The following is a 19,865-nucleotide window of genomic DNA, read 5'->3' as shown; positions in this document are numbered from 1 at the left end:
CTTTGAACTTCAGGCTGAACTTGGGCTGCTGAAGCTCTTCTTCCTCTGGAAACCACTCCGGCAGCCCCTGATGAAAGGTCTGAGAAAGGACTGTGAGCCCACTGTTGGGTAGGGATTGTCTCTGTATGTTGCCAACTTGTACTTCCCAAGCGCTTAGTACAGTGCCCTGCACACAGTAAGCGCTCAATAAGTACGACTGATTGATTGACTGATTGACAAATCTACCTTCCTAAGGAGGAAGCAGCAGTGAACTGTGATTGTTGTGCTTTCGGACCGCCAGCTACACCTTTCCTCTCCGCAGACCCTCTCGGGGGCTTTGTTGCACCAGCCACCCATAAGGAACGGTAGTTTTTGAGGAGATGCTTAAAGGATGGTGCCTCTCCCATTCAACAATTCGATAGTTCAGGGGTTGCCAGCCGGAGCCAGAGCCAAATTGAGAGCTCCGATGTGGCCGCTCCTCTAATTTAGCTGGGGACCCAGCCACTAGATCTCCAACCCCCTAATTCTGCCATGACAGGCGACTAACTGGGTGAAACTGCAGCCCCCTGAGTAGAGCTCTTGCTCCTCTTTCTTCTCACAGTCAACAAACAGAGGAAGGAAATATAGCATTCTGGGCTTGGCAGGGAGGGTGTGAGGCTCCAGTTAACAACCAGCTTTCCTGTTTACATACACTGTCTGGCAAGACCCCGCTCACTTCTCTCACGGAGATGACAAATGGGGAAAATCTGGAATGCCAGCCAGCCACGGCCTTTGAGTCCAGCATGACTTCCGGTTCCAACTAAACAAATTCAGCTACCAACGGAGCTGAGGGCTTGTTGTGGCTTTCCATAATGAAAGGGAATTCAGCACTTTCTGACCTCGTCAACTGCCATCCTCAAATGTTAAACTGAGCCCCTACTGTGAACAACACACTGCCGGATAGAGAGGGATTCTCTTTCGGCTATGATTATTCTCCCAAGACACCTGCCCCTGTGATTTTTCTCCCGCTTTCTGCACTTCACTATCAATTTTAGTATCGTAGCCTTTTCTCTTTTAAAAAAAAGTGGTGTATTGCCATTCTCTCTTTTGGCAGTGGCTCTGCTTTAGACAGTAGGGTGGCTCAGCCCTCCACAGTCATGGACTGTAAGTAAGCACTTAAACATTACAAGGAGACAGAATCTGATGGAGGATTGTACTTCACGAAGGAAACTCTGCCCTAACCGTACTTGCTGCCTCCAGCTGGACATGGGGGAATATCAAGGGCAATTGTTTGGAGCAGGCAAGCTTTTCTGAAGGTGGCTTTGGGTTTTTGGTGACTTCTGCCTGCCATTCCTCTATATGGAAGAATGTTCAGAGTGATACCAGGCTTGTCTTCCTGAGAATGACCCTGCTGGAACAAACTTGACCTTGGGCATCTGAGTCACAGATGGGCAAGAGTCACACCAGCAGGTCAGACAGGACGGAGACAAGACAATGTTCTCTCCTTGATTTCTAGCCTGCTACAATGTAGCCATTGGGCTAGGCCATAACCACAGGCAGCTCTGACTTCCATCCAGTAACTGATGGGCTTGAAGGGAGCCTATAAAGCGCTCTCCATCCAAAGACAGACATCTTTACAGAAGAAAAAAGAAAGACTGATCTCTCCCTTCCAATACCCTTCTGCTACCTCAACTCATCATCATCATCATCAATCGTATTTATTGAGCGCTTACTATGTGCAGAGCACTGTACTAAGCGCTTGGGAAGTACAAATTGGCAACACATAGAGACAGTCCCTACCCAACAGTGGGCTCACAGTCTAAAAGGGGGAGACGGAGAACAAAACCAAACATACCAACAAAATAAAATAAATAGGATAGATAAACTCACTGAAGCTTTTCCTCAGCATTAGCACAAGGACTTGGTTTAGGGGCTAACCAACCCTCAGTACAAGGATCTAAATAAAGCATTAAGTTCACCGTGGCACAGTCCTTAGTCACCATTATGGCCGGGCTCCTCCTCCATTCAGACGTAGAAGAAATGTGTTTTAACGGGGGTAGGAGGGGCATTCTGCCAGACAGGCTGAATTTGTTCTTGCCGGCAGGCTCTGAGAGGAGCTGAAAGGCCAAATGGCTTGCCTGGCAGCAGTGTGTCAGGGAGAAACTATGATGTATGAGGACTCTGCCTCCATGGGCCAAGAAGCCAATGAGTACAAGCTCTGGAGGTGCTGGGACTTGGCCAACATCCAGCATGGGACGCAGGAAGCCAAACACTACAAGTCCTAAAACTGCCACTGTTGGCTCCTGCTCAGATACTCACTGAGTTTCCAACCCACTGGCATTACACTTCTTCAGAAATTACAGCTTTCTGTTCCTTTGGGCAGTTCCTTGGTGTTGTCCTTTCCGTGATCAGTGATGCATTTTGAAGGTGCACAGAAGATCTCTATGGTTGTACATATTTATTTATGGTTGTACATATTTATTACTCTATTTATTTATTTATTTATTTATTTATTTTACTTGTACATTTCTATCCTACTTATTTTATTTTGTTCGTATGTTTGGTTCTGTTCTCTGTCTCCCCCTTTTAGACTGTGAGCCCACTGTTGGGTAGGGACTGTCTCTATGTGATGCCAATTTGTACTTCCCAAGCGCTTAGTACAGTGCTCTGCACATAGTAAGCGCTCAATAAATACGATTGATTGATTGATTGATCTCTCCCTTGGAGGCATGGCCAAATAGCCTTGACCTTACTCCCTGGGGGTTGTCCTGACTTGCTCTTTCCTCTACTGGGCCAGGTGAGAGTTACTTATGGGCAGCAGTGATTCTTTGTTTACACAGGTGGCTCCGTTTCAGCACTCCCCCAGTAACAGAGCACTGATCAAGCCCCACGCCTTTCTTCAGATGATGCATTTGGGTGGCAAGAGATAACAGAAAATTGAGTTAATTTTATGCCAGAAGAATGTCTTTATGCAGCACATTACAATAGACAGTGATCCTGCCAATTGAACTGTTCAAATATGTGGGAGAGGCTGGTTATTTCCATGCAAAAAACTTCAAAACAAGTCCAACTTTCTCATGACAGATCTACAATTAGTAGATCACTGAGATCTGGTGTCTCAGTGCCGCTAAAGGTTTTTATCTCTAAAACGTTCAGTATTTTGGAACCCACAGAAATTGGCACTTGATTTTCTCTCCACATATGAGGTTTTCCCTTCTAATACCCCAGGGTAAGACGCGACTTTTAGCTTTGTAAGTCTGTAGCTTTGCTCTTTTGAGGGTCCTGATTCTGGGGGAAGAGGCTGAAGTGGATATTAGGACGTGAGCATTTAGACTTCAACATTAAAACCAGAAATGGAACTCTCTCTCTCTCGAAGATATATAATGCCACTTCCACCCTAAATGTCTAGAGTGACTTTTGTCCCAGAAGCTCAAAATGCTTACAGACAGTATTTCCTCCATTTTTCCAGCTTAGTACGAAAGAAGAGGAAGGTGAAGGTTTTTCAGCTACGAGTGGGGATGATTCATGCCATCAGTTTCACCATATCTCAGCAGCAAGGCGCAGAATACGAAGGCAAAACTCTCGACTCTTATTCTAATACTAATAACAGTGATATTTCTTAAGCACTTACTGAATACCAAGCACTGGAGTAGATGCAAGATAATCGGGTCGGACAGAGCCTGTTCCACATGGGGCTCGCAGCCTAAGGAAGAGGGAGAGCAGGGATTGAATCCCCATTTTACAGACGAGGATACTGAGGCACAAAGAAATGACCTGCCCAGGGTCACACAGCAGGCAAGTGGTGGAGCCAGAAGTACAGTTCTGAATTCTTTCACGGGATGGTGCTGCCTTTTCCCTCGGTGCTCAGTTCCCCCTCTCCAACCTGCCAAACAGTATTTTCCTCCTCTCGCCCTGGGCTACCTCAATCTGAGAACAGTTTAGATGCTCTCTGCCTCATGGTGTGAGCAGGGCCCGGCCAGCAACGGCTCCCTAGCTCTCTGGGGGGGATTTTACAGCATTTGGGATTACTCTCTCCAACTTCAAAGCCTTAATGAAGGCACAGTCTCCTCCAAGAGGCCTTCCTAAGCCCTCCTTTCCTCTTCTCCCACTCCCTTTTGCATCGCCCAGACTTACTTGCTCCCTTTATTCACCACCCCCGCAATCAGCCCCATAGCACTTAAGTACATATCTGTAACGTATTTATTTATATTAATGTCTGTCTCCCCCTCTAGACTGTTAGCTCATTGTGGGCAGGGAATGGGTCTGTTCATTGTTATATTGCACTCTCCCAAGGACTTAGTACAGTGCTTTGAATAAGGTAAGCGCTCAACAAATATGATGGGATGAATGAATGAATGTCCCAGGAAAAGAGAACAATCCCTTGAATCTGTGTAGTGATTATACTTTTCCACGGTGCTCTCCCATCAATACCACCTCACAACATCCCTGTGATGTGTGGAGAGGAAGCTATTACTATCTCCATTTTACAGGTGAAGATACCGAAGCACGGAGTGGCTAAGAGACTTGATTGAAGAAGACACAAAGCAAGCTGGAACAAGAATCCCGCTCCCCTGACACTCAGTCGCTCCTTTTACCTCTAGATGACATTTCCTCTCCTGATCACAGGACCGGGGAGGAGAGAAAAACACATTGTTTGGTAGAGACATGAGCACCTCTACTCTGGGGTGCCCTGTCCCAGATGCTCAGTGTTCAGGAACCATCTCTTGTTTGGGTGAACAGTGTAAGGAAACCTGACTTAGAGGTCACCTCTTCCATGGCCTTTGCCCCTGACCTGCGCTAATGAATGCATTCTAATTTTACATACATGGAAATCAGGCTAACTACAACATGCACATACTTGTAAATGAAACATTTATGTAAAAGCTAACGCAAATGCACGCTCCTGGATTTATTGGGAAAATCCCAAATCCTGGCTTCAACAACAGGACTGAAACAAAGTGGCAGTTGGACAGCCTGGCTGGGGCTGGACTATTTCCCAATCAGCCAACGGGGCAAATTCCTGTGATGCCAGGCTACTGGCCGGGCTCCAGGGGCAGGAAAAGGCTGCTGCTGCTCTCCCCACCCTCTCTGGAATAGTGTAGCTAACCCCACAGGCACCACCGGCACAAGGCCTGGATTCATCATCATCATCATCATCATCAATCGTATTTATTGAGCGCTTACTGTGTGCAGAGCACTGTACTGAGCGCTTGGTAAGTACAAATTGGCAACATATAGAGACAGTCCCTACCCAACAGTGGGCTCACAGTCTAAAAGGGGGAGACAGAGAACAAAACCAAACATACTAACAAAACAAAATAAATAGAATAGATATGTACAAGATAAATAAATAAATAGAGTAATAAATATGTACAAACATATATACAGGTGCTGTGGGGAAGGGAAGGAGGTAAGATGAGGGATTCCCTAAGGAGTGGTCCTGCTCTGAATTCTAAGGGCACCAGACACAGGAAGGCGTGGTTGCCTGAACAATCAATCAATCAATCGTATTTATTGAGCGCTTACTGTGTGCAAAGCACTGTACTAAGCGCTTGGGAAGTACAAGTTGGCAACAATGAGTAGGAGACAGAAGAGTCACGAGTAGGGAGGGACAGAGAGTGCAGCTAGGGCATGGGAGGAGAAGAGAGAAGATGGATAGCAGTGAGACTGTTGCTCCATGATGTGTACCAGCATACAAATTAGAACCCAGGACCTCTGACTCCCAAGCTCATGCTCTTTCCACTAGGCCACGCTGCTCTAACAGGCGGAAAGGATGGGCGCTTGGTCTCGTCCTCTCCTACAGACCTGCAAAGTCTCCCAAATCTTCACCTGTCTACATGTTTTGTTGTCTGTCTCCCCCTTCTAGACTGTGAGCCCGTTATTGGGTGGGGACCGCCTCTCTACGTTGCCGACTTGCACTTCCCAAGTGCTTAGTACAGTGCTCTGCGCACAGTGAGCGCTCAATAAATACGATTGAACGAATAAATGAATGAACATCGGCACACTTAGTGGTGGGGACAGGCTGGGTCCAGTGGTTACAGCACAGGCCTGGGAATCAGAAGGACCTGAGTTCTAGTCCCAACTCTGCCACTCGTCTGCTGGGTGACCTTGGGCAAGTCACTTCACTTCTCTGGGCCTCAGTTACCTCATCTGTAAAATGAGAATTATCATCGTCATCAATCGTATTTATTGAGCGCTTACTGTGTGCAGAGCACTGTATTAAGCACTTGGGAAGTACAAGTTGGCAACATATAGAGACAGTCCCTACGCAACAGTGGGCTCACAGTCTAAAAGGGGGAGACAGAGAACAAAACCAAACATACTAACAAAATAAAATAAATAGAATAGATATGTACAAGTAAAATAAATAGAGTAACAAATATGTACAAACATATATACATATATACAGGTGCTGTGGGGAAGGGAAAGAGGTAAGATGGGGGGGATGGAGAGGGGGACGAGGGGGAAAGGAAGGAAGGGGCTCAGTCTGGGAAGGCCTCCTGGAGTAGGTGAGCTCTCAGTAGGGCCTTGAAGGGAGGAAGAGAGCTCGCTTGGCGGATGGGCAGAGGGAGGGCATAAAATAAAATAAGATGGAATAAAATAGTGGTGTTGGTCAATTAATATGTAAACTTGTGAGCAGGGAAAATTTCTACCTACTCTATTATACTGTAATCTCCAAAGTGATTAGTACAGGGCTCTGCACACAAAGTGTTTAACAAATTCAATTGACTGATAAGTGCTAGAGCTGTTAAGTTGACTGTGGGCCTCATGTGGGACATGGACTGTGTCCACCCTGATTACCTTGTAACTACCCCAGCCCTTAGAACAGTGCCCGGGCACATGGCAAGCGCTGAACAAATACCACAAATAAATAAATAAATGTGCTGACCTCTGAGCTCCCGAAGCCAGCTCGTCACAAACTGCCTAGTTCTGCTCTCCAACAACGGCCTCTTTCAGAGCGAGATGGTTGGTGGGGATGCTGGCTCCCTGTCAGCTGGGTCACATGTGGGCCCAGGACTCTGGAGCTGCTCCTCTAGGCTCAACTGAACCAGGAATGAAATGAAAGGGAACTTCCACCACAGCCAGTAAACACCACCACGCTGCTGCCGATGCCTTTGATGCAGTCAGCACCGAGGGCTGCCTCCATCACCTCCCTTTTTTCCTCACTCACTCCCGTGATTACGTGCTGTGACCGGTTACTATCGCTCCTGTGAAGCCACAAAAGTTGTGGGGTCCCCCCGCAAAAGCTGAACACCAAGTCTCTGGCAAGTGGGGAGTTAGTTTTCCTTAGAGCTTTTTTGAGTCCGTACAAATTCCGGCTCACAATCAGCGCTGTTCTCTGCTTAACGATGAGGAGCTTGGGCTCTTAAAACCAGCGGCAGAACTGTCGGACGCCTGCCCAGCCTCTGCACTGAGGTCCTCCTGCCATCTGGCCCTTGGAGAGCGGAGGCCTCTGGGAATATCTGGCCCGCGGCACCACATTTCTGGAGCTAAGAGGAGCCTCTGCTGGGTTAAGAATGGTCCCCGTGCCCCAGCTGTGAGTCACACAGTCACACCCCACACCACAGAAAGAAAAAGGGTCCCTGGGTATCGACACAAAGGCCGTGACAACAACCAAAAGAGCCGATTAAACAAGAGCCGTACAACCTAAGCAGAACAAGGCAGAGCAAGTCCTGGGCAAAGGCTGGGAGACAAGCAGATCTTCCATTAGCACTGACAAAAGGACAAGATAAGGCCTAAGGATCTGGCCTACGGAGGGAGGAAACACCAAGAAATATCTACAAGTGCTTGCAGACCCAAGCAGGGTGAGGGCTGAGAGCCGGCAAGGTGTAAGAGCAGGGCTCGGCCCTGGGAGAACACTCTGGAGGAACAGATAGGGAGTCTGGCAAGTCCCCGGGGCATCTGAGACTCAGGTCTTGCTGGATATGCTCAGGCTTCACCCCGCAGGCTGGGTTAAACCTCCGCTTTCTGCCTTAAATACGGGGGAAGGAGCCAGTTGGCTCTGGGCTTCAAGGTTGCGGGGTGACCATCTTTCATTTTGAGGAGTGGTGGAGGCTCTTTGGGACAGAGTAAGTGGTACAGGGGTTGGGAGAGAGGCAGGCGCACTTCAGGGGGATAATAAATTAGAAAGGCCTAGTTTGGGGTTGTAGCCCTGCTCAAAAACTCTCAGGTTCTGCCAGACACCTAGGCTGAGGAAGGCTGGGTGTCCAACCCCAAAAGTCATGGGGGCAAAAACAAGTTTCTTGGAAACCTGTGGGGGAAAAGACCCCATCACCCCAAGGAGCGGGCACTTGTTTTTCCACAGGTCTGATCTTTACTTCATACCCGATTCTGCTGGCACCCCCTCACTTGTTGACTCCATCATTTCTTTCCAGTTTTCTTCTATTTTCAACTCCTGAATCGCAAGCAGACATGCAACACTTCGGCTCCTATCTTTGGGGGCTTTCTTTCCTCAGGCTATGCCTGTTTCCAAAAAGCGTCTTTTCTCACCCGCTTACAATCCAGCCCACACACTTCTCTCCTCAAATGCCAGTCTACTCACTGTACCTCGATCTCGTCGCCAACCTCTCGCCTACATTCTGCCTCTGTCCTGAAATGCCCTTCCACAGCACTTACACGCATCTCTGTAATTTATTTCTATTAATGTCTATCTCCCCAACTAAGCTCACTGTAGGCAGGGAATGTGTCTGTTACATTCTACTATCTCAAGTGCTTAGGACAGTGCTCGGCACATATTAAGTGCTCAATAAATACGACTAACACTGATCTTGTGAAGACCAAGATGATCTGGTAAAAGTTTCACTTGCTGGAGCAGTGGTTGGAAGATAAAAGTTATGAACTAGAGAGGGGAGAAAAGGGCAGCTGGGGCATGGCAGAAGACAATTGAGTACACAATCAGCTCTGCCCTTCCTACCTTACTTCAGTGATCTATGGTGCTCGGCACATAGTAAGTGCTTAACGATGCTTAACAAATGCCATTATTATTTTTACTACAAGCCAAGTCTATATACTTCACTCCTCTAACCCCAACCTACTCACTGTATTTTGATCTTGTCTATCACACCACCAACCCCTTGCCCATGTCCCCCCTCTGCCCTGGAACTCCCTCCCTGATCATATCTGACAGACCATCAAAGTCATCCTAAAACCATATCTCCTTCAAGAGGCCTTTTCCAACTAAGCCCCCAACTCTCCTACTCCCACTCCTTTCTGCACCTCTTGGATATGCACCTTTTAAGCACTTGATAATCACCTCATAGTACTTACGTACATATCTGTAATTTATTTCAATGTCTGTCTCCCCTTCTAGACTGTAAGCGCCTTCTGGGCCGGCATCGCATCTCCCAATTCTGTTTTCTGCATACATTAAGCACTCAGTAAGTACCACTGACCGATCTATACCCTTTGAGCACTTGCTATCCGCCCCACCCTCGGCCCTGCTGAATGAATGTACGTAGTCTTAGGCTCTGCCATTTTCCCTATCTGTAATTTAATTCAATGTCTGTCTCCCACCTAGGCTGTAAACTTCTTACAGGCATAGCTGTCTACTAACTCTATTACACTGTAATAACTGTGGTATTTGGAGGGCTTCCCAGATTGAGCCCCTTCCTTCCTTTCCCCCTCGTCCCCCTCTCCATCCCCCCATCTTACCTCCTTCCCTTCCCCACAGCACCTGTATATATGTATATATGTTTGACATATTTATTACTCTACTTATTTATTTATTTATTTTACTTGTACATATCTATTCTATTTATTTTATTTTGTTAGTATGTTTGGTTTTGTTCTCTGTCTCCCCCTTTTAGACTGTGAGCCCACTGTTGGGTAGGGACTGTCTCTATATATTGCCAACTTGTACTTCCCAAGCGCTTAGTACAGTGCTGTGCACACAGTAAGCGCTCAATAAATACGATTGATGATGATGATGATATTTGTTAAGCACTTACTATATGCCAAGTTCTGTACTAAGCACTGGGGTAATAATAATAATAATAATAATAATGGCATTTGTTAAGCGCTTACTATGTGCAAAGCACTGTTCTAAGCACTGGGGAGGCTACAAGGTGATCAGGTTGTCCCACAGGGGGCTCACAGTCTTAATCCTCATTTTACAGATGAGGTAACTGAGGCCCAGGGAAGTTAAGTGACTTGCCCAAAGTCACACAGCTGACAATTGGCGGAGCCGGGATTTGAACCCATGACCTCTGTCTCCAAAGCCTGTGCTCTTTCCAGTGAGCGAGGCTGCTTCAGACTATTCTGGGGTAGACTCATTCATTCATTCATCTGTATTTATTGAGCGCTTACCGTGTGCAGAGCACTGTACTAAGTGCTAGACTCAAGTCCCACATGGGTTCGAGTAGGAAGGAGAACAGGCATGGAATCCCCATCTTGCAGATGAGGGAACTGAGGCACAGAGAAGTTAAGCGACTTACCCAGGCTCACACAGCAAATAGATGGCAGCGCCATCATTAGAACCCAGGGCCGCTGACACCCAGGCCCATGCTCTATCCACTAGGCTATACTAGTTCCCAAGCTCTTATTGCGGTGCTCTGCACACAGTTAGAATCAATAAATGCCATTGATGAAGCAGCGTGGCTCAGTGGAAAGAGCAAGGGCTTTGGAGTCCGTGATCGTGGGTTCAAATCCCGGCTCCGCCAAGTGTCAGCTGTGTGACCCTGGGCAAGTCACTTCACTTCTCTGGGCCTCAGTTACCTCATCTGTAAAATGGGGGTTGACTGTGAGCCCCCCGTGGGACAACCTTGTATCCCCCCAGCGCTTAGAACGGTGCTTTGCACATAGTAAGCGCTTAATAAATGCCATCATTATTATTATTGAGGTGACTAAGGAGTTCCACAGTACCAATTTTGCTGCTTCCTGTGGTTTACTGTGGCCCTCATCACCTTCATTATTCCTCATCACCTTCATTATTACTATGTGAACGGATTTCTCCTTTTTGGGTAGGAAGAGTCCTCACTTCCCTCTGCCTCACTCCCTGTTAGGGGAATCTTCCCCACCCCAATTCTGAGCCTCCTGCCCTCGGCCTAAAGGGTGAAGGTTGTATCAGGAAGCTGGAATTCAAGAGTGACAGGTGAGGAAGAGAGCAAGGAACAGAAGCTGAGCAACAGAAAACTATAACATATAATTATTATAAAAATTATGGTACTTGTTAAGCGGTTAACTATGTGCCAGGCACTGTACTAAGCGCTGGGATGGATACAAGCAAATCGAGTTGGACACAATCCCTGTCCCATGGGGGACTCAGAGTCCCCATTTTACAAATGAGGTTACTGAGGCACAGAGAAGTGAAGTGACTTGCCGGAGGCCACACAGCAGACAAGTGGCAGAGCCAGGATTCGAACCCATGACCTTTTGACTCTCAGGCCCGCGCTCTATCCACTATGCCATTATATTGTGAGCTCTATTGTAAAAGAGACACTGTGCTGATCTGTTCACTCTTTAGTTACTGCAGGCAGGGCTTCATCATCATCATCATCAATCGTATTTATTGAGCGCTTACTATGTGCAGAGCACTGTACTAAGCGCTTGGGAAGTACAAATTGGCAACATATAGAGACAGTCCCTACCCAACAGTGGGCTCACAGTCTAAAAGGGGGAGACAGAGAACAAAACCAAACACCAAACATACTAACAAAATAAAATAAAATAAAATACAAAGCGCTTAATATAGACAACTGTAATGCTTTTTCTGGTGGGAAGATCATCAGCCCAGTAATATTCCACCAACTGTGCAGCAGCTGTCTACTTGTTATGTGTTTTTTTTTAAATGGCATTTATTAAGCGCTTACTACGTGCAAAGCACTGTTCTAAGCGCTGGGGAGGTTACAGGGTGATCAGGTGGTCCCACGGGGGGCTCACAGTCTCAATCCCCATTTTACAGATGAGGTAACTGAGGCCCAGAGAAGTTAAGTGACTTGCCCAAAGTCACACAGCCGACAGTTGGCAGAGCCGGGATTTGAACCCATGACCTCTGACTCCAACACCCGGGCTCTTTCCGTTGAGCCACGCTGCTTCTGTTTTGTTGTCTGTCTCTCCCTTCTAGACTGTGAGCCCACTGCTGGGTAGGGACCATCTCTATATGTTGCCGACTTGTACTTCCCAAGCACTTAGTACAGTGCTCTGCACACAGTAAGTGTTCAATAAATACGACTGAATGAATGAATGAAAGGGGACAATCAACGGTATTTACTGTCTGAGTGTAGAACACCGTATTAAATTCTTGAGAGTAGAACAAGGGCAAGTTATGCAGTCCTTATCCTCAAGCAGCTTAATCAATCAATCAATCGTATTTATTGAGCGCTTACTGTGTGCAGAGCACTGTACTAAGCGCTTGGGAAGTACAAGTTGGCAACATATAGAGACTGTCCCTACCCAACAGTCGGCTCACAGTCTAAAAGGGTAGAGATGACTAGTGGGGCAGCACTGTGCCTTGATCTTAAAATATTTTAGTCACAATGACCCAGGAGCCCACTGTTGGGTAGGGACTGTCTCTCTATGTTGCCAACTTGTACTTCCCAGGCGCTCAGTACAGTGCTCTGCACACAGTAAGCACTCAATAAATACGATTGATTGATTGATTGAGCTGAACATGTTTAGTGAATGCATTTTGGTTACAAGGCTCACCCAGGTGATGAGCCTCCTTTAATAATAACAATGACGGCACCTGTTAAGTGCTTACTATGTGCAAAGCACTGTTCTAAGCGCTGGAGGGGATACAAAGGTGATCAGGTTGTCCCACGTGGGGCTCACAGTCAATCCCCATTTTACAGATGAGATGCCCTCCCTCTGCCCATCCGCCAAGCTAGCTCTCTTCCTCCCTTCAAGGCCCTACTGAGAGCTCACCTCCTCCAGGAGGCCTTCCCAGACTGAGCCCCTTCCTTCCTCTCCCCCTCTGCATCCCCCCCATCTTACCTCCTTCCCTTCCCCACAGCACCTGTATATATGTATATATGTTTCTACGTATTTATTACTCTATTTATTTATTTATTTTACTTGTGCATATCTATTCTATTTATTTTATTTTGTTAGTATGTTTGGTTTTGTTCTCCGTCTCCCCCTTCTAGACTGTGAGCCCACTGTTGGGTAGGGACTGTCTCTAGATGTTGCCAACTTGTACTTCCCAAGTGCTTAGTACAGTGCTCTGCACACAGTAAGCGCTCAATAAATACGATTGATGATGATGATGATGATGAGGGAACTGAGGCTCAGAGAGGCCAAGTGACTTGCCCAAGGTCACACAGCAGATATGTGGTGGTTTAGGTAGTAGGTACATGGCTGGCAGCTGTGGCACACGATAGGGTAGTGTCTCCCATGCAGGTGGAACAGCAGGAAAGCTGCGGCGCTCCAAAAACCTCCAAGCCCCTCTGCTGTTTGTCCAACTGTCCCCATTTTTCTCTGTCTCTTTCCCCACATCCATTACCAAAGTGCTGACTGACCTCTATTTTACTTGTACATATTTATTCTATTTATTTTCTTCTGTTAATATGTTTTGTTCTCTGTATCCCCCCTTCTAGACTGTGAGCCCACTGTTGGGTAGGGACCGTCTCTGTATGTTGCCAACTTGGGCTTCCCAAGCGCTTAGTCCGGTGCTCTGCACACAGTAAGCGCTCAATAAATACGATTGAATGAATGAAGGCAGGAAGGAAACTCAGGGCCAGGCCCTACCCCAGTTAAACTTCCCTCTTTTTGATAAATAAAATATTTATTTTATTTTGTTAGTATGTTTGGTTTTGTTCTCTGTCTCCCCCTTTTAGACTGTGAGCCCAATGTTGGGTAGGGACTGTCTCTACAGGTTGCCAATTTGTACTTCCCAAGCGCCTAGTACAGTGCTCTGCACATGGTAAGCACTCAATAAATACGATTGATGATGATGATGATAACCGAGAAAGGCAGTCTTTCACTGTTTGTGTTTCCCAAATTCTGGGGCCAGAGCCTGGCGTTTATCAGTTGATCATCAGGAAGGAAATTCTATTTATTTATTATTACTCTATTTATTTATTACTCTATTTTACTTGTACATATTTATTCTATTCATTTTATTCTGTTAATATGTTTTGTTCTCTGTCTCCCCCTTCTAGACTGTGAGCCCACTTTTGGGTAGGGACCGTCTCTATAGGTTGCCAATTTGTACTTCCCAAGCGCTTAGTACAGTGCTCTGCACATAGTAAGCGCTCAATAAATACGATTGAGGATGATGACGATAACCGAGAAAGGCAGTCTTTCACTGCTTGTGTTTCCCAAATTCTGGGGCCAGAGCCTGGCGTTTATCAGTTGATCATCGGGAAGGAAACTCTACTTATTTATTATTACTCTATATTTATTTATTATTACTCTATTTATTTATTACTCTATTTTACTTGTACATATTTATTCTATTCATTTTATTCTGTTAATATGTTTTGTTCTCTGTCTCCCCCTTCTAGACTGTGAGCCCACTGTTGGGTAGGGACCGTGTCTATATGTTGCCAAGTTGTACTTCGCAAGTGCTTAGTACAGTGCTCTGCACACAGTAAGCGCTCAATAAATACGATTGATGATGATGATGATAACCGAGAAAGGCAGCCTTTCACTGCTTGTGTTTCCCAAATTCTGGGGCCAGAGCCTGCTGTTTATCAGTTGATCATCGGGAAGGAAACTCTATTTATTTATTATTACTCTATATTTACTTATTATTACTCTATTTATTACTCTATTTTACTTGTACATATTTATTCTATTCATTTTATTCTGTTAACATGTTTTGTTCTCTGTCTCCCCCTTCTAGACTGTGAGCCCACGGTTGGGTAGAGACCGTCTCTATATGTTGCCAAGTTGTACTTCCCAAGCGCTTAGTACAGTGCTCTGCACATAGTAAGCGCTCAATAAATACGATTGATGATGATGATGATAACCGAGAAAGGCAGCCTTTCACTGCTTGTGTTTCCCAAATTCTGGGGCCAGAGCCTGCCGTTTATCAGTTGATCATCGGGAAGGAAACTCTATTTATTTATTATTACTCTATATTTACTTATTATTACTCTATTTATTACTCTATTTTACTTGTACATATTTATTCTATTCATTTTATTCTGTTAACATGTTTTGTTCTCTGTCTCCCCCTTCTAGACTGTGAGCCCGCTGTTGGGTAGGGACCGTCTCTATATGTTGCCAAGTTGTACTTCGCAAGCACTTAGTACAGTGCTCTGCACATAGTAAGCGCTCAATAAATATGATTGATGATGATGACGATAACCGAGAAGGGCAGCCTTTCACTGCTTGTGTTTCCCAAATTCTGGGGCCAGAGCCTGCCATTTATCAGTTGATCATCGGTAAGGAAACTCTATTTATTTATTATTACTCTATATTTACTTATTATTACTCTATTTATTACTCTATTTTACTTGTACATATTTATTCTATTCATTTTATTCTGTTAATATGTTTTGTTCTCTGTCTCCCCCTTCTAGACTGTGAGCCCGCGGTTGGGTAGGGACCGTCTCTATAGGTTGCCAAGTTGTACTTCCCAAGCGCTTAGTCCAGTGCTCTGCACACAGTAAGCGCTCAATAAATACGATTGAATGACTGAATGTCTGCTCCCCGAGCCTTACCTTCCTCAGCAGAGCAGGATCCAGGCTGAAAATGGAGCCCTGCCTTCTTAACGCCTTCGACGCCCGGCTGGTGTCTCCTAATCGTAGTTGACCAAGGGGTTGGGTCAGTGCTCTGAACACAGTAGATGATCAATTATTGATTGATCACGGCATCTCTGATTCCCAATTAGTGGTGGCCCGCACTTGGGGTTCAGGAAGGGGGTTTTAGTCTTCTGTGCAGCCCTGGAGGGGTCCCCTTGCCCACCCCCCTGGCTTCAGGCCCAGTCCCAAGTGCATGGGCAGCACCTTCGTTTTTGAGGAGCTGGATCTCTACTGCTTTGCTCACGGAAGGGAAGGATTTCCTCCATGTAAGCAGAATGCAAACTGGGGTCGGGTCACGTTAACTGAGGGGTGATCGACAGTAGGCTTTCTCCTGAGGAGAGCAACGCCTCCCGCCTGCCCTGGGGCTAGCCGCCATTTTGGGGGCCGGGCCCAGAAGCGCAAGGCCCGCGCGCTTTGTCTGGGGCACGCTGCCCTCTGCTGGCCGTCTGAGGTGACGCTCCCGCGAGGCTGAACACACGGCTTCATTCATTCATTCATTCATTCAATTGCATTCATTCATTCATTCGTATTCATTCATTCATTAGCATTCATTCATTCATTCATGTTCATTCATTCACTCATATTCATTCATTCATTCAATCGTATTCATTCATATTCATTCATTCAATCAATCCTATTAATTCATTCATTCATATTCATTCATATTCATTCATTCAATCAATCCTATTCATTCATATTCATTCATTCAATCAATCCTATTAATTCATTCATTCATATTCATTCATATTCATTCATTCAATCAATCCTATTCATTCATTCATTCATATTCATTCATTCAATCCTATTCATTCATTCATATTCATTCATATTCATTCATTCAATCAATCCTATTCATTCATTCATTCATATTCATTCAATCAATCCTATTAATTCGTTCATTCATATTCATTCATATTCATTCATTCAATCAATCCTATTCATTCATTCATTCATATTCATTCAATCAATCCTATTCATTCATTCATCATATTCATTCATATTCATTCATTCAATCAATCCTATTAATTCATTCATTCATATTCATTCATTCATATTCATTCATATTCATTCATTCAATCAATCCTATTCATTCATTCACATTCATTCATTCAATCAATCGCATTCATTCATTCATATTCATTCATTCATATTCATTCATTCATTCATTCATTCATATTCATTCATTCAATCCTATTCATTCATATTCATCCATTCATATTCATTCATTCATATTCATTCATTCATATTCATTCAATCAATCCTATTCATTCATTCATTCATATTCATCATTAATATTCATTCATTCACTCAATCGTATTCATTCATTCATATTCATTCATTCAGTCGTATTCATTCAATCAATCAATCGTATTCATTCATCATCATCATCATCAATCGTATTTATTGAGCGCTTACTGTGTGCAGAGCACTGTACTAAGCGCTTGGGAAGTACAAGTTGGCAACATATAGAGACAGTCCCTACCCAACAGTGGGCTCACAGTCTAGAAGGGGGAGACAGAGAACAAAACCAAACATATTAACAAAATAAAATAAATAGAATAGATGTGTACAAGTAAAATAGAGTAATAAATATGCGCAAACATATATACATATATACAGGTGCTGTGGAGAAGGGAAGGAGGTAAGACGGCGGGGATGGAGAGGGGGACAAGGGGGAGAGGAAGGAGGGGGCTCAGTCTGGGAAGGCCTCCTGGAGGAGGTAATCAAGGTAATGAAGTTGTTCCCCTGGGGCTCACAGTCTTAATCCCCATTTTACAGACGTGGTAACTGAAGTACAGAGAAGTTGAAGCTTGCCAAAGTCACACAGCGGACAAGTGGCGGATCCGGGATTAGAATCACATCCTCCGACTCCCACGCCCATACTCTCGTCACTAAGCCACACTGCTTCTACATTCACATGCCCAGGGATTCTATCTCAGGAGCTAATGCCTGATCCTGCATTTCAAAAGCGCAAGTCATTGCGGTGGAAGCAACCAGCCCAGCTTTCCAGCGAGGCCTAGACCCTAAAGCCTGGGTAAGCAGCAGAGGCAGGCTTTAGCACTGGGAATTCGATTGCATGAGGTTCCATTTGGGCAGAGAGTTAGGAAACATAACCATGGCCTACCTTAGGAGGAGAAAGGAAAAGGCAGGCAATCTGTCTGTCAGTCGTTTCCCCACTACAGCCTTCTCCTTCATAAGTACTTCCCAAGATCTTAGTACAGTGCTCTGCACATAGTAAGCACTCAATAAATATGATTGAGTGAATGAAGCCCTTACTAAAATAGGCTTTGCTGGGCTCAGTTCATATTAGCTCCCTTTTTAGCCCCTATTTCCCTTCTCTCCCCCCCATACACTCCTCTGGGCAGATTCTCTCATTCCTAACTCACCTCACTACTCTCCTACTACAACTCAATCCCACACTTCACTCCTCTGAAGCTAACCGTCTCACTGGAGCTCGATCTCGCCTGTCGCGCTGTGACACCCCACCCATGTCCTCCCTCTGGTCTAGAACGCCCTCCACCCTCAAATCTGACAATTACTCTTCCCTTCTTCAAAGCCTTTTTGAAGGTACACTCCTCCAAGAGGCCTTCCCTAAGCCCCCCTTTCCTCTTCTCACATTCCCTTCTGCATCACCCTGACTTGCTCCCCTTATTCACTCCCCTGCAGCACTTATGTACATATCTGTATTTATTTTAATGTGTCTCCCCCTCTAGACTGTAAGCTTGTTATGGGCAGGGAATGTCTGTTTATTGTTATACTGTACTCTCCCAGGCACTTAATACAGTGCTCTGCACACAGTAAGCACTCAATTCATGATTGAATGAATGGTATGCGCTCTGGAGTGGTGTTTCCTCGCCCCTGCTTCCCCCTCCCACCAAATTTTGGTCTTTTCACCCCTCCTGAAGAGACTAACTCCAGTCTTATTGTCCTACGCCCTTTCCATCCCAGTTGCCTGAGCAAACTAAGCCTCCCCTTATGGTCAGCCATTCCAGTGCACTCCATTAGTGTGGCTGGGGCTCACATTCACAGAGGATGCCCTTTTCCTGCAGCTTCAGGTCCTTGCTGGAGGTCAGGGGTGTTGAAGGGAGGACAGGATGACCTTCCATTGCAGTTGCAAATAGCTCCCTGATCCTGCTGCTGGAACTGTTAAAAAAAAAGTCAGCTCTGAAGAACCAAGCTAATGTTACCTACCCAGGAGGTAAAATCCACTCTGCATCATTTAGATTTGCAGCCTACAGCATTGATAGTGGAATAGTACCACAGAGTTGTGATGCACCAGTTCAAACCAGGTTGGGACCTGGGGAACCCTGATTCTTTTCCAGGCTAACAGCAGTTCAAACAAGGGAGGTCATGGTATAAAGTTCACTTGCAAATGGCCAGCTGCCCGCGGGTCCCTGGATCGTTGCTTGCCTTGGTCTCCCACAGAGAAGGATGGAAGGTGCAGTTATCGAGCCCAGGCAAGGACAAACAAGAAGAGTGTAGTAATGGATAACGGGAATGGAGAGGCTTCTGGGAAAGGTGTACAAAGTTAATTCCTATGTTTGACCAGCTCTGGGCTCAGCTGATTGGAGCTCCTGTCCACACCTCCCAACCTGGGCCAAAACAGTAAGAAAGTAAGCCCTCTTCTCCATGGGCAGGGGTTTCAGACCTTACCCCAGGAGAACTGCTTAGGTTTTGTTTCATATGAAGAAGATTTGGGAGCCTGAGAGAGTCACATTTCCTCTTTCTTGTGATGATCCACCTCCCTGTCACCCATCTACTGTGGAGAGGAGACAAGTAAGGATCCAGAGAAGCAGCAAGCCGAAGAATAAGATAGACCTGGGTTCTAATTCCTACTATACCACTTGTCTGCTGTGTGACCTTGAACAAGTCACTTCACTTCTTTGTGCCTCAGTTGCCTCATCTGTAAAATGGGGATTATGAATGTGAGCCCCACCTGGGACATGGACTGTGTCCATCCTTGTATCTACCCCGGTGCTTAATAGTGTCTGGTACATAGTAAATGCTTAAATACCATCAAAAGAAAGAGAAAGTAGCTCCATATAATGTCAAAGGTCAGAGGAGTGGGGTGTAGGCCCAGCTGGAGTTACAAGCACTGCGTGTATTAGGTGTCGAGGAGGGGAACACGAGAGTTCTGGCAGATTGGAAGTGAGCCATGCAACACTCGCTCCCCGACACAGGAGTTTGAAGAAGCTTTTGCATGACATTACATGATACATG

Source organism: Tachyglossus aculeatus, chromosome 9, assembly GCF_015852505.1.
Source record: "Tachyglossus aculeatus isolate mTacAcu1 chromosome 9, mTacAcu1.pri, whole genome shotgun sequence".
In the NCBI taxonomy this organism is placed as follows: domain Eukaryota; kingdom Metazoa; phylum Chordata; class Mammalia; order Monotremata; family Tachyglossidae; genus Tachyglossus; species Tachyglossus aculeatus.
The sequence above is the reverse complement of the archived record's forward strand: the minus strand, read 5'-3'. Positions refer to the sequence as shown.